This window comes from Dermacentor albipictus, unplaced genomic scaffold (assembly GCF_038994185.2).
Source record: "Dermacentor albipictus isolate Rhodes 1998 colony unplaced genomic scaffold, USDA_Dalb.pri_finalv2 scaffold_22, whole genome shotgun sequence".
Lineage (NCBI taxonomy): Eukaryota > Metazoa > Arthropoda > Arachnida > Ixodida > Ixodidae > Dermacentor > Dermacentor albipictus.
Window position 1 is genome coordinate 1,723,380 of NW_027225576.1, and position 11,748 is coordinate 1,735,127.

Genomic DNA, 11,748 nt, shown 5'->3' on the forward strand with positions numbered 1-11,748 from the left:
GAAGCAATCACAAGCTCAGCTGAGCGCAACAAGCTCACTATGCTGAAGTGCTACAACAAAGAGCAGCCGGCACTAACATTTCCATCACCAGCTGTCTTGCAGTTATTAGAGACTGCAGAAAGTTACGTGCGCTTGAATGAGGATGGCCTGATTACAAACAGGGTGTCGGCATCTAAGCTTCAAAGCACCATTGAAATTGCACTGCACTTAGGTAACTGCTTTCCTACATGCCACTGCATTTCAGGCACTCCTTGCCACATTTTTAAGAACTGGAATCTCAATTCTCGTGAACCAGAAAAACCATCTCCTTCTGACAAAAATGTAAAGCTCACAGAAATGTGACAGCCGAAGCATTGGAATGCATGTTGCTGCAAATAGCATTAGGTAATCCACCCCCCCCCCCCGTTTCTTCACTATATTTGGAATGATTGGTAGAAAGTCTGATGTGTAAAATATATGGCCTTTTATTTAATACTGTAACCGTCTGGCTGTTCTTTGTTTTTGCATTGTAATACTTCTTTTAATCACCCTTACTGTTCTGTGTCAGCATGATTTCGTATTTTTTTGTTCACTTGGAAGCATATCCTAATCATATTTTGTGCATTGCATATGTGAATAAATATATTCCTAAGTGCCTGCATTCCTCTGCTTTTAAAGACAAATACTGCATAGCCACTGCTACTGGCCATCAAAAAATAAAGTATACTACAACATAAAAAAGTACATTACATACATCTATGAGCTGGTTCCTTCAAGTTTCCCTTACACTCAAAGACGTTTCAGTAATCGGCGATGCCATTTTACTGATGAAAAACGCGCAACTGCAAATTAACATAAGAAATACGTCAGAAGCGATACACAGATTGCCAGCAAAACAAAATGCAGTAATAGCTAGGCCAATTCGCGTGCGTATCATGTAAGGTCCCTCTAATTCTCAAGCGGCATTAGCGGTGCACGGAAGTGTAAAGGCAAGCCGAAAATGTATAACACAAAAATCCCCGTCATGATTCAACTTTACTTGGCAACGTCGCACGGTTCACAAGAACAGTCAACCGAATTCACACACGCACACACCCTACGCTCGATGTTGGCGTACCGCGAGATTAGATCGCGCTGGCAGCCCGAACACGATCGATGAGACTCGCTGACACGATCCATGCCGCCGCTTTAGAATGCCACGACTGCTGCACTGCCTCGTAACACTGAACCACAAAGCAGAACAGTCGCCGAGTAATCGCTACACGACAGACACACTCAGCGGCACGAAGACTGCTGGCGCGCTCGTTTCCACTCACACACAGGATGTTGTAAAGTCGCCGTGAGGATCGCACGTTTCAGCGACGTTATGTCGAAAGTTTCGGTCCAAGCGACTGTCAGCCTTCTTTTTTACACGCATTCTTCGTTCAAAGTAACCGCTATGTGTACGCAGCACACTTAAAAGCAAAAGAAGTCGCATAGCAAACGGAATTAAGCGCAAGCAATCAACAAGGCTCGCGCGGATAGACGCGAAACACATACGAAACACGTCTCGCGTTGCCTTTGGCTCCGACTCCGTGTTGTTTCCCGGCAAGTACTTTGAATATTTTATGAAATGAAAGTAAATCAGCACTTCACGCTCTTCTTAATTATATGCAGATAATTTATGCTGTGAAAATGTAATTTTATAAGAGCGCAAACGAACGAAATGTAAACATGGGGCATCGAAGCGATTGACCGCTCATTGCGCTCTATTGAGCGTTTTTCATTCAGCGCTCATTTGAATTTAAAGGACTAAATTTAGCAGTTCGGGTCCTTCTTTCGTTTTTCTCCACAGTTAGGCACCAGCAGGTTTTATTTGCGCGCGTATGCAGATATTTTTTCACCTCATGAATGCCGGAGCGCTGCGGTTTAGCGTGGGCGCCGTCTGCTAAAGGGACTTCCTAGGTGGCGCGCGCGGCAGATGGCGCTACCTTTAAAATTATAGAGGGACCTTAGTGTGCCGCTGCTCCGACTCCCGCTGCGTGGAGTATATCACTTGTGTCGGCGCCTGTACTACATGCAATTCTATGCGATACGTGAGATAAAGTAGTGGTGGCGCCACCGAGTGCTGCGAAATCATCTAGTTATACGCCTTGCCAACCGCGTGTGTTTTGCTTTCCACCAGTTCGCGCGCACTGAACTTTCTTTTTTTCACCTTCCCCGTTCGACGCCATCGAGTGCTTCGCACGAACGCTTTCGCGTAGGCGCTCTTTGCATTCACGGAAAAGGCAGATTCCATGGCACTCCAAGGGTGCTATTTTGTAGCAATTATATTCCTTTCTTTACGCCTTATGCCACCATCACCGCACATCCATTGGTCGAAAATGACCGTGCCGCGGCCATTTTTGTCTGTCAATCACGCGACGTCAGGAATCCGCGAAAACTGTAATCGTCATAGTGACGTTGACGCACTCATTGTGCGGAGCATACGGCACGAATTTTTAGTACGGCCAGAGGTAGGGTCGCTTCTGAAGGAATAAAAAAAAATGGCCGCCCCTCTGATCGCTATGGCCGTGGCTCTTCGCCGTCGCCGACGTGAACACGGAGAGCCAGACGACGCGTTTGACATGCCGGATGACCATTTTCGACGGCATTTTCGCGTCTCGAAGGCAACGGTGCGGTTGTTGTGCGAGGAACTGGCGGTGGAACTAGAAGCTGAGCGAGCGACGGGACTGTCGGTGGAGCGGAAGGTGTTGTGTGCGCTGCGCTTCTTTGCCACTGGGAGCTTCCAAGCGTCCGTTGGGAGCGAGGAGACGATTCGTGTGTCGCAGTCGACAGTGAGCGAGTGCGTGCGACGAATGGCAGAGGCTGTTGTGAACGCCGGGGCGCGCAACAAGTGGGTGCATTTTCCTAAGGCGGCCGAGGAAAAGGCAGCCGTGAAGGAATGTTTTCTTCGGCGCGGTGCTATCCCCGGCGTCATAGGATGCGTCGACGGCAGCCTCGTAGCTATTGTCGCACCGAAGGGTGAGCGCAAGGCTGCGTTCATGTGCCGCAAAGGGAAATTATTCTCAACTGCATGTTCCCTCAACTGCATGTTCGTAAGTAAACCTCACGGTTTCTGGTGCCGATCCTTTTTGACAGTTATGTTGCTCATGTCAACGGGCACTTTTTCTGTCTACGTTTTACCAGATATGCGATGCGGACATGAAAATCTTGGCCGTGGACCCCCTGCGACCGGGGTCGGACCGCGACGCTTTCATCTGGCGGACGACATGGCTGCGCCGGTGGTTTCAAGCGGGCCGCATCGTGAATCCCAGGGAATACCTCCTCGGTGAGACAAAACACCTTTTTTTTTTGGCGCAGTCACGCTTCAGTAACGCAGAACGCCGTGTCCGCTCCAACCAAAACTTTTAACCAAATTACAAGCACATAAGTCGGGAGTAAAGAAAAAATGAAGTCACCATTGTGACTGCCACCATTGTCAATATTCGAAGTGTTAAGTTACAAGCACATTATGTGCCTGCAAGGAGCAGACGAAAGCAACACGTATTAGTGCTGCTACTGCACCCAGTGCCTGCCAGAAGCAGAAGAAATCAACAAACATTAGTGCTGCTACTGCTACTACTGTCATTGATAGTACCAACAAGCGTTGATTTCTTCTGCTTGTGGCAGGTACCGAGTAGTGCAGTTGTAAATTTGTTAACCGTTTGTGTCGGGTATGGACATGCTCAACTCATGCTTTTACTTGAGATTCACCTCTGAAGTGTACTGTAGATTTCCTAAGTTTACAACTTGCCTTTCGTCAGAGGAGTACTCAACGTACTATTTCCATCTTCGTGCAGGTGACAGTGGCTACCACTTGGAGCCGTGGCTCCTGACCCCAGATCCTGGCCATCCTCCAGCGCAGACAGCCGAGGGGCAGTACAACACAGCACATGGCGCCATGCGTTCCGTAGTGGAGAGGTGCATTGGGCTCTTAAAGAGCCGTTTCCGCTGTCTTCACCGATATCGCACCCTCCTCTACGAGCCGGAACGTGCAGCCTACATTGTCGCGGCATGTGGTGCATTCCACAACCTTCGCCTTTCTGAGGGCGACATAGAATCGGGCGATGATGACAGCGATGGGGACAGCAGCAGCAGCAGTAGTACTGAGCTCTGCGGTAATGGCGACCCCATTCCGCAAGGTCTGCCCCGAAACGCAGGGTCGAGAATGAATTATTTGAGAGGCCGGGCTGTCCGTGACTCTGTGATCGGCATGTTTGGCACAACCTGTGCGCAGCACATACATTACCTGAGGAGTGTTCGGCGGCAGCTGCGACGTCAACAGCAGCGTCAGCATCGCTAGGTGCATGCACACAGTTGTAGCATAACATATGCCAAATAATTGCATTGTGCATTTCATGCTGTGAAATTGCAGACAGATTTCCCAGGCTCAGTTGTGGATGATTTTTATGTAATACAAAGCATTCATGACTTGTCAAGAAATGTATAAGTTATGTAGTGAAGCGTTAGGTAAGGCCTGCATTTATACTTAGTGAAACAGTATGTTTAGTGGTGACATATAAGATTGAAAGCAAGCTAAAAATAAGTGTACTTTCAAAGTGTCTGCCATGATTTGCTTGTTGCTGCTGTCGTCACCTAGATGCCCTGCATGCCATGCATGTAGCGTGCAGTTGTCATAATTATTTCTACTCGTATCGGTGGGAGTTCTGTGTTCCCTTGCGCATTGACGGACATAAGCGCCTGTCTCCTCGCTTTCTACTCGTGCAGAGAAGCTCACAAAAGCCAAAATGTACAGTGTACGTCACACCTTCCGCTCCATTGAACGTGCTGTTACACGTGCACCTTCTAGTTCCTCCACCATTTTGTCTCGCAACAACCGCAAAGTTCCTTTGTAGTGACGAAGATGCCGTCCAACTGGTCATCCGACATGTCAAACGCTGTGGCTCCCGTGAAGTGTGTGCACGCATGAGCAGTTGATAGATTTCAACAAAGTGCCCTCAATTGTAAATAGCTGAACCCGGTGAATGGAATATTGCAGAGTGTGTAATTACATTTCCACAGTGCAAGCAAGCACTTCAAATACAGTAGCGCCATGCAAATAAAAGCACCAGAGGAACACTGCACCTTTCTGTATTATTTCACCCTTCAGCATAGACATTTTTTATGAACGAGAAGAGAGGGAGTTAACCGAGGGTCCCGATTTTTATTAGTCATATCATGAGAAGCCAACAAACACTGACACCAAGGACAACATACGGGAAATTACTTTTGTTTAATAAATGAAATAAAGAAAAAAATAAATTATTGGAAATTAAAGTGGATGAAAAAACAACTTGCCGCAGGTGGGTTGCCGCGAAATGCGAAGGTTGCGAGTGCGGTTCCCACCTGCCGCAAGTTTTTTCATCCACTTAATTTTCCATTAATTTATCGTTTCTTTATTTCATTTATTAAACAAGTAATTTTTCCTATGTTGTCCTTAGTGTCAGTGTTTGTTGGCTTCTCATGATATGACTAATAAAAATCGGGACCCTCGGTTAACCCCCTCTTTTCTCGTTTATTACATAACCAGGGCCTCGAATCCGGCAACATTGATGCCTTCAGGTAGCATGTGGGGGTTCATTTACTAGTTGCCTTCACCCAAAAAAGATCACGTTCTTGTGACGCCTGCGGCAACAAGGACGTCCCACGTCCGCTGCCAAGGTATGTGAGTGATGGCGCTGGCTAACACTCCCAGGGCTCTACTAGGACACACAAATACCCAAGAAAGTGGATGGGGAAATTGAGCCGGGGTAGCTCAATTGGTAGAGCATCGCACGCGAAATGCGAAGGTTGTGGGTTCAGTTCCCACCTGCGGCAAGTTGTTTTTTCATCCACTTTAATTTCCATTAATTTATCGTTTCTTAATTTCATTTATTAAACACAAGTAATTTCCCCTATGTTGTCCTTGGTGTCAGTGTTTGTTGGCTTCCCATGATAAGCCATTTTTTATGGTAACACTTGTTTATGTACACATCACGTGCGACACTCTCTACATGGAAGAAGTGCGAGAATAGTGAGTACTGCAGCAGTAGTCATATGCAACATATCACAGACAAGTTGAAATAAATATTGCATCGCATTGTTCTTGCATCTGAAAGATTCACAGGTAACGGCAGGCATCGTTTAAGGAAAGTGTTGTACGCTGCACAAATATGCAGAAATAGCAACTGGCTTAAACTGCGCCAGAAAAAAAAAAACGTGCAGGTGCTCAAATCACGCATCAACAGAAGAATATTTATCACTGCGAAATGTGTCGGTACATCACTACGTGTGAAAGGAACATGCTGTCGTGGAGTTCCATACTGGAAAGGAAAGCCATAACATCTTGCTTTGATATTGAGTAAGAGAAACTGCATAAATATTGCACATGAGGGGTAAACGTACAATGTATCGCAACCATGAAAGAACACTGAATGACAACAAAACGCGGTAATGAAAAACAATAAAAGAAGACGTCAAGCCCTGTATGTCACGACAACAAAATAAATAAACCATGAAAAAACACTGAACGACAACAAAACGTACTAGTGAAAAAGAAGACATTAAGCCCCGTATGTCACGACAAAAAAAGAAATACCAACCATGAAAGATCAGTGAATGGCAACAAAACGTAATAATGAAAAAGAAGACATCACGCCTTGTATGTCACGACAAAACAAAATTGACCATGAAAGACCAGTAAATGGAAACAAAATGTTATAACGACAAACAAGAAAAGAAGGCATTCCAGCCCTGTATGCCAAAAAAGCATGTATAGTATGTACTATCGGCCAACAAAGTAAACGGACCACGGCACAGGTGGCCGGAGCGGCTGCGGGGCCACACCGGGGCGCTGCTATCTCGCTCCGCGCGCTGACGACGAGACTGCCCTGAGTGACGCCAGCCTTCGCCCTCTCTCGTGCGCGGGGCCTTGTCACGCTTGATAAATTTCTAGTGGGCCGTTCGGTTGCTCTGCTGCTGACGGTCGCGACCAAGGGGACAGTGCATCGCCGGTAGTTTAGCACATGGCGCTGTCGAACAGTAGTGGACAGCCGCGGGGCATCAAACCGCGCCACTGAGAAGGAACGAACACTCGTTCTTAATGTTGCTTTGCTTATATTCTCCATACCTCTCATATTAGTGCATTTCGTTGGCGTCCACCACTGCTCGATTTTAGGCAACACAAAGCAAGGAACCGCAACGTCGGCTACGGTGAAGGCCGCTCCATGCGCCCTCTTTCACGCCGGCGCGATAACTTACAGGCGCCAAGCTTTGCTGCCGGGGCGGGTTCTCTGTCGATATTATCTTTTCCGGCATTGTCTCCAGCAGTGGGTGTAATAACTAGAGCAACGACGCCTCTCAGAACTGCTTTAATTCGATACTACAATACGCAGCCCGTTATGAAACTTTCTTTACAAAAATACCGTCAGAAAGAGACGATTGTAAAGGCGAATCGGAAAAAAACTAGTCGCTCGTGAAAGCTTATTCACGGAAGCAGATAGAAAATGGCATTCCGTGGGTTGAAGAGGTCCTCAGCGGGATGAAAAGTAGCCGTCGACCGCGATGAGAGCCTACTCGCCTTGGCATCGAGTCATAGAGCACTGCTATACTAGCTCCGGTCATCCGCGCAGCGCTTCCCACCCTTCCTTCACGGTATGATGCAGCTGATCCGCGGTGCCACAGCAAAGGCGCCAATAGGACACCGGCGTTCAATATTTCCTTTTTGTTCTCTGGAACGGTGTGGGCGACGCGCTTTGTAGTGCGCGCTGCTATCCAGATATGGTTGTGTCCAGCCATTGGACACTGAAAGACTAGGAAATGTTTAAAAACGAGAACGGTCGCATTCCTTTCGTCGCAAAAATGCCATCTCGGGTGCCGATCGAGGAGAGAAGGCGCATCGTGCGGCTTAGCATAGAAGGTGTCCCTCAGCGTGAAATCTGCCGCCGCACCAGGAGGAGCAGAACATCGGTGAGCCGCATTATTCAAGCCTATAGGGATGAATACGGTAGAATTGCTGATGCTCAGCGCAGTGGGCGGCCAAGGCTTACAACGTAGGAAGACGACCAACGGATAGTTGCTGCCGCTGTTGTTGACCCCTTTCTGAACGCCAGGGAAATTCACGAAGCACTGGACCTCAGTTGCTGCTGCGAGACTATCAGGAGCAGACTGAGAGAGGCAGGTCTCATGAACTGCGTTGCCGCTCAGAAGCCGCACCTAACGACGAAGCAGAGGGAAGAGCGACTGAATTTTGCCCGAGCGTTCGAGCAATGGACTGCAGAGGAGTAGCGGGAGGTCATCTTCACGGATGAGTCAACGTTCAGCACACGCTGGGACCAACAGCAGCGTCTGTGGCGCCCGTTGAACAGCAGGTACGACCTGTCATCCTTGCAGCTGAGGGAAGTTGCGGGTAAAGTTCGCAGAGCTAGTCAGTGCTAAAATATATGGATTGTTTGCAACGCATACTAGCCTTAAGAATGCAGTACAGCCTCATTTCTCGTCTTACTGCATGACTAGACGTAGGTGCAGTGTTGACTACAAAGTGTTTCGTTTGCGTCATTGCATATCAGCGAGCTGAATGTTGGACAAAGTATGATTTAAGCCTTCATTATTTTCTTTTCTACAGCAGAGTGAAGTGGCTGCGCGTTAAGTTTTGTACCCGACATATGTTAATGACTGCTCTCTCATATGCCCAGATATGACCCCGGCCACATCCACAGCGTGCTCAGCAGCGGCCGCTGCTCGGTTATTGTTTGGGGCGCCATCAGTAAGGACGGCCTTGGCCCACCCGTGCGGATTGAGGGCTCCTTCACCGGGTCGAAGTACTGCGAACTCCTCGTCAAGCACTTTATTCCATACGTTCTGGACGGGCCATTCTGGGACGGGTGCTACATGTTCCAGCACGACCGATGCCCTGTGCACAAAGCACGCGCTGTGAGCGCACTCTGCAGGAGAGCTACATCGTGCGTCAGCTTCCGTGGCCGCCTAACGGGCCTGATCTTAACCCCATCGAGAACATTTGGGCAATGTTGAAGAAGACTCTTGCCTCACGGCGCCTTTGTGGTGGCACAGCGGATCAGCTGTGGCATGCTGTGAAGGAAGAGTGGGAAGCACTACGCGGACGCCCGGAGCTAGTGGCCGCGCTCTATGGCTCGATGCTAAGGCGAGTAGGCCAAGCCATCGCGGTCGACGGCGAATTTTCATACCATTGAGGACCTCTTCAACGCATGGAACCCCATTTTTTTATCTTCTTCCGTGAGTAAGCTTTCACGAGCGACTTGCTTTTCCGATGAGTCTTTCCAATCATCTCTTTCACACGATACTTTTGTAAAGGAAGTTTCATAAGGGACTGTGTATTGTAGTAGCGAATTAGAGCAGTGTGGAGAGACGCGCTGCTATAGTTAATAAACCCACTGCTAGGGACAATGCCGGAAAAGTAATATCCACAGAGAAACCGCGCCGGCAGTAAAGCTTGGCACCTGCAAGCGCGCGTCACCGTAGCCGCCGTTGCGGCTGCTTGCGTTGTGTTGCCTAAAATCGAGCAGCGGTGGACGCCAGCGAAATGCACTCATGTGAGAGGTATGGTTAATATAAGCAAAACAACATTAAGAACAAGTCTTCGTTCCTTCTCAGTGGCGCGGTTTGATGCCCCGCGGCCGTCCACTACTGTTCGACACTACTGTTCGACACTACTGTTCGACAGCGCCATGTGCTAAACTACCGGCGATGCACTGTCCCCTTGGTCGCGACCGTCAGCAGCAGAGCAACCGAACGGTGCACTAGAAATTTATCAAGCGTGACAAGGCCCCGCGCGAGAGAGAGGGCGAAGGCTGGCGTCACTCGGGGCACTCTCGCCGTCAGCGCGTGGAGCGAGATAGCAGCGCCCCGGTGTGGCCCCGCAGCCGCTCCGGCCACCTGTGCCGTGGTCCGTTTACTTTTTTGGGCGATAGTAAATCAGGGTGTCTACCAAGTTGACATTTCCAAATTCTCTGAGTTTTCCAGGTTTTCCCTGAGTGCCTTCGCAAAATTCCCTGAGTGATGCAGACGTATGTTTTATGTCAAGACGGGCTGAAACCATTATTGCCCTATGCTGTCACTCTCTAGTGAGCATATGAAAAAAAATTTTTTTAAAAGAACGACTTAATCCAATTTGAATACTAAGGAGTAGTGTTTATGTTATTCAAAAAGAGGATAAAGGGAGGGGTTGGTAAAATGCACAGCAAATAAAATGTCTTAAAAAATGAAAATTGAGTCGGACATTCTCAAATACGAATAAAAAGGAGATACATATAGAAGCAAATATTTTCAAATATGAGCTATTTCTATCAACTGATAGCAAGCTCAGTGGTATGAGGCCCGAACTTTGTCACAATTGGGATTTTCTCTCAACAGCTCGTAAGCCAACCTCAACTGTCCTGACATACTCTCAGCCTGCATACGACGCCTCAGTGTTGTGTTTCACTGCTTTTAAAGAGTTTATTTTGGTTTGGATGAGGGACACTTGCATCTCGGCATCAGCCAACACTGTTTTCTGAGCTCAAGCTCCTTCAATATGGCGGCAGCCCGCTTCTTTTCCCGTTATCATTCCTCAATGCGTAGGTGCTTCACGTTCTTGTCTTCCTTCCGCCACTCATTCGTCCCAGAGACCATTTGAAGCATCTGCTTGGTCTGTTTTACAGTTTATGTCCGATTTTTTGAACTCCCTAGGGGCCGTGAAAACATCCGAAAAATCGGCCAGTTGAAAAAAATAAATGGTTGTCATTTACTGCCCTTAAGGGTTCAAACCGCCCCAGGCACATTCGAAAACGCTCTGAAGGCCTGTCGGTACACGTATTAGGCATATCGGTACTCGTACTGCGACAGGAAATACCGGGTGCATGCATGTATAATTAAGGAATACATACTGTGTCCCGTGGCAATAGCCCCTTTCCACGCGTGTTATGCTTCACTGCAATACTCTTGCGTCTGCTTCACCAAGTAACTTTTCTGCACAGAGGCAAAGCTGACTTTCAGGACCCAGCATTATGCAACGCACTGTGCTTTCCAATCTTCTAAGCCGATCGCGAGGACCACAAAGGCGGAGTCGTTGCGATTGCTGACAGCGGTGAATGCTTTCTATAAAAAAATTGGAGGACGCTTAAGCTTCGCCTTCAAGAGTGGGACGCGACAGCGTTCCCGTCGACTCGCCAAGGGGTATAAGACAATGCGCTACGGCACAGCGATCACTTACGATGCGCCCCGCATCGGACTTAGCGCCCACCTATCACGCGGTGAGCGTCGAGCAACGCAGCGTTCGGCGCGGCAACGAAACGTGCGCCTGAGCGAAGGGAACGAACCAAAGAACTCGGTGTCTCGGAGGGGAAACGATCTACGCCAGCCAAACGTCGTGATCGGCACGGGCAGAGAGATAGATAGTGATCTAAACCGGGAGCACGGCGAAGCGTCGTCAGGGGAGAGGGAGTCCCGCGACGCGCCTGGCAGCGGTCCCAATGCGCGCGCGGCGCGCCTCTTGTCGGGGCAGCGCCGTACATTGAGAGGAGGGGGTCTTCTGTGTTTGCCGCAAGATGGCTCTGCGTGTGCGGAAAGCGCAGAAGAAATGCAGCGGAAACGCACTTCGCAACTCGTGTAATTGTGACTTCTGTACGTTACATGTTCATAATTACCGATATACACCGCAGTATAACTTTTCACGGCTCGTTTCGAAGGCAACACCGCATTCACTAGAGGCACGTTTGCACCGCTTGGAAGCATCGAACTCGTGGCTGAGTGGTA